The sequence below is a fragment of the Frankliniella occidentalis genome, unplaced genomic scaffold (genome assembly GCF_000697945.3).
Source record: "Frankliniella occidentalis isolate FOCC.00 unplaced genomic scaffold, Focc_3.1 Scaffold238, whole genome shotgun sequence".
Classification (NCBI taxonomy): Eukaryota; Metazoa; Arthropoda; class Insecta; order Thysanoptera; family Thripidae; genus Frankliniella; species Frankliniella occidentalis.
The window spans coordinates 411,845-415,699 of record NW_026267364.1 but is presented as its reverse complement, the minus strand read 5'-3'; positions in this window follow the sequence as shown (position 1 = coordinate 415,699).

Below are 3,855 nucleotides of genomic sequence, written 5' to 3'. Positions count from 1 at the left end.
CTCAAAAAACAGATAGCTGTTTGTCCACCACCCTCCAGCAGATAGCTTCTTGTCTGCACAGCTCAAGAAGATAGCTGCTTTTGCGTAGGAGGTGTCGGGTTGTAGTCGCGGTGCTTCACCGTTACATCCCTTTCTCGTGTCTACGGGGCAAATTTTATGGACGACAGGCTTTAGGGGCCGAAGGCCCGTAACATTATTTGATTATGTTCTTCAGCAAATCGCGTGACAGAAATGGTCGGGCCGCAGGCCAAGCAGGCCCGGGCCCTGCCGAACGGAGTTGCCGGCGCAGCGAAGCGAAGCGAAGCTGGCAACTTCGTTTGGCGGAAGGGCGGGCCTGCTTGTTTAGACCGCCCTTCTGCTTTGAAAAAGCTATCCAGCGGGCTTATGCAAACGACCTCGTGTCTGTCTGTCTGTGTGTCTGTCTGTGTGTCTGTCTGTGTGTCTGTCTGTCTGTTCCACTAGAAGGAGATGTGCTAGAGACTTGAAATTTTCAGGGTATCTTAAGGTCAACTCCTAGAGAACGAAACGCCTACGGCAAATCCTGCCAACCACACCTAAGAGTGTGAATGGGGGTATTCAAGGTACAAAAATTCTCCCGAAAAGTATTTGTTAGCCCGCCCTTCTGCTTTAGAAAAGCTATCTAGCGGGCTTTTGCAAACGACCTCGTGTCTGTCTGTGTGTCTGTCTGTGTGTCTGTCTGTCTGTTCCACTAGAAGGAGATGTGCTAGAGACTTCAAATTTTCAGGGTATCTTAAGGTTCACTACTAGAAAACGAAACGCCTACGGGAAATCCTGGCAATCACTCCTAAAGGGCTAAACGGGGGTATCAAAGAAAATGGGGTAGGTCAAAAAAGTTAGTATAAAATATGTATTTATGATTTTCTAAGGGGTAACTCGTCCTAGTAGAACCCGAAGGCCCAAAATTTCGTCCGTTTTGCTCTATCTCTAACCGTTTAGGCGCCAGAGGGACTTTTTTTGGCGAAAATAAGCTTAAAATTGCTGTAGTGAACAATAAGTTGTAGAAGACCTAAAACCGCAAAAGAGGAAAGAAACTTCCGCCCCCCACCCCAAAAAATCGTGTCTACAGGGCAAATTTTATGGACGACGGGCTTTGCGGGCCGAAGGCCCGTTACATCATTTGATAATGTTCTTCAGCAAATCACGTGACAGAAATGTGCTCTGCCCGCCGCCTCCAGCGATCCGCTCTGGCCCAGTGGATAGCGTCTCGGACTGTCGTCCATCGGTCGAAGGTTCGACACCGGGCAGGCGAATTGATTTTCAGTTTCTTTCTTTCTTTGAGCTTCTCCGGTAACGACTGGATTTGCCCTAGATGTGTTCTGAGGATGACATGGATTTGTTCCATATCCAGGCCAGATCCAGAGAGACCCCAGTCGAGTCTGAGGTGGGACTCAGCCGTAGTAAGGCACGGCGATCGCGCCTGGCTGCGAACTGAATGTCGACTGGATTTCAGCTGCATGACACCTTGATCAACACTTACAACACTATGGAATAGGCCTGCGGATTATCGGCGCAACCAGCCACGATCCAGGCGTAGTCCATACTGTATTCAGACAATCCTTTTCTCACGAAAGTGTACCTTAAGATACCCTGAAAACTTGAAGTCTCTCGCACAACTCCTTCTAGAGGAACAGACAGACACAAGGTCGTTTGCATGAGCCCGCTGGATCGCTTTTTCATAGCAGAAGCTAAACGCGTTGCTCTAGCAGCAGGGTTGTCTTACTTAATAGTGGCACATCACTTACACAATCTGTTCATTCCTATGCAAAAGCAATTCCTACTCTCATACATTTTGCTTGATTTTGTTAGTTGTATTTCACGTTCGGATTCATTTAAGAATTTACCTGCGAGTAAATTTATGTTTCTTAGGGTATAGTCTTTACTTTTTACTTTTTACAGGTGCGTTATTGAGTTCAAAACATAACATCAATAAATTAAAAGGGATTTGTCAAAATCAGCGAGGGCACGTATTCTTCAAACACGGTGTATCGAAGTAATGGTGTAGTGGATACGTTTTAGTTCCTTAGTGCTCGGTAAAACAATGTCTCATTTTTTGGAGGGAAAAGGGAAAACTTTGAGAAACTCCCTTGGTTAGGATAAAAAAATTCTCAGATTCCGAGGAATTCTCCACAAAAAAAGGTAAATTTTTCAACTTTTGAGGTTTCCTAAAATTTGAGGTGAGATCTGATGAGTTTCCCTCAAATACAGGAATTAAATTTTTCTCTTTTTCCTTAAAAAATGATACACTGTGCTTACCGTGTAAAGCAAATGTGCCTGGCAGTAAGGTAGTTCCAACCGAGTTTTCACCAGAACGGGCCGAAGGGCTGTTCTCTAATGAAATCTTATGCAGCACTATGAAAGCATTTGAAGGTGCCGCCAAACGCTTCCGGCAGGCCAAGCTAGGCCCGCTTTGCCTACCCGATAGTATAAAGAATAATGAAAATGTGGGAATATCTGGGCCTTTTGAAACGCTTTGGGGGAAAATAACTAAAGTGTCCGTGACTTATGATCTGAACCTTGACTGGTAGATTGCCTTGTTTGGCAAAAAATGTTGCCCTCACGTGAGTTGTCAGAACGTGCATTAAGAGTGCACAGCGATGAATTTCGAGTGCCCACCTGTTAGTCAAGAGCACACCTGTTTAGGCAGCATGAGAGATAGGAGGCCGCACCACACAGTCCATAGCGCTCTCTAGCGCAAGATCGTGAGAAAAGTGGAAAGAGAGCAATGCCTCCTAACGACAAAGTCCGATGTGTTGTTACACAAAGTTCGATCTCCTTTCCGTCGTGCTTTGCAACTCGGTCTTATTATATTTATATTTTTGCCAATATTGCCGGTAGAAAAATAGTAAAAGCTTTTGTTTGTCAACGTCACATACAAAAGAAATGCAAGTGTTGGCTAAGCGATCAGCGAAGCATATTACTCCACTGATGATCAAAAAGTTTCGCGTCTGTCTGTGTGTCTGTCTGTCTGTCTGTTTTCTGTCATTGGGATTTTCAGGGTCGTTTTGTGTAAAAAGACAGATCAAGTTCAAAGAAGAGCATTCTAGCTGAAAAATTGGAATTTAAAAAATTCATAAACCACAAGTCCCCAAAATGACGTTTTTTAAAAAGACATTTTTTACTGTTTCCTAAGGGGTAACTCATCAAAGTAGACCCTTTCAACCGAAAATGTCATCCATTTGGCTCTACCCTTAACTGTATAGGCACCAAAGGTTCTACACGAAAATGACCGCATAACATTGTTACTTTTCTCAGATATTTCATGTTCACCGAGGGGGGGGGGGGTGTAACTTGTTCAAATAAAACCCCGAGGAACAACATTTGTGTTTTTTGGGGCAGAATGCCTACTTACGACTCTGCCTTTTGCCCGACTAGGGTGCCAGCGCCGCAGGCCTAGGTAGATGTATGCCAGGCTTCGCTAATCGCTCAGCCAACTAGGTAGATGTACGCCAGACCACGTCTCACGTAACAGGCTTCACGATATCTCACAAAACACTGTAACGATGCGACGCGCCTGGCATACATCTACCTAGGCCTGCGGCGCTGACACCCGAGTCGGGTAGTGCAAAAATGTACACAAAGATACGGGCCTCCGGCCCGTCAAAGGCCCGTCACTTCGACTAAGCCTGCAGGGTTGTACATTTTTTAGCCCGCCCTACTTCTTTGAAAAAGCTATCCAGCGGGCTTATGCAAACGACCTCGTGTCTGTCTGTATGTTCAACTAAAAGGAGATGTGCTAGAGATTCGAAATTTTCAGGGTATCTGAAGGTCCACTCCTAGAGAACGAAACGCCTACGGGTTAAAAAATTCTCCCAAAAAGTTTTTTTTTTTTTTTTT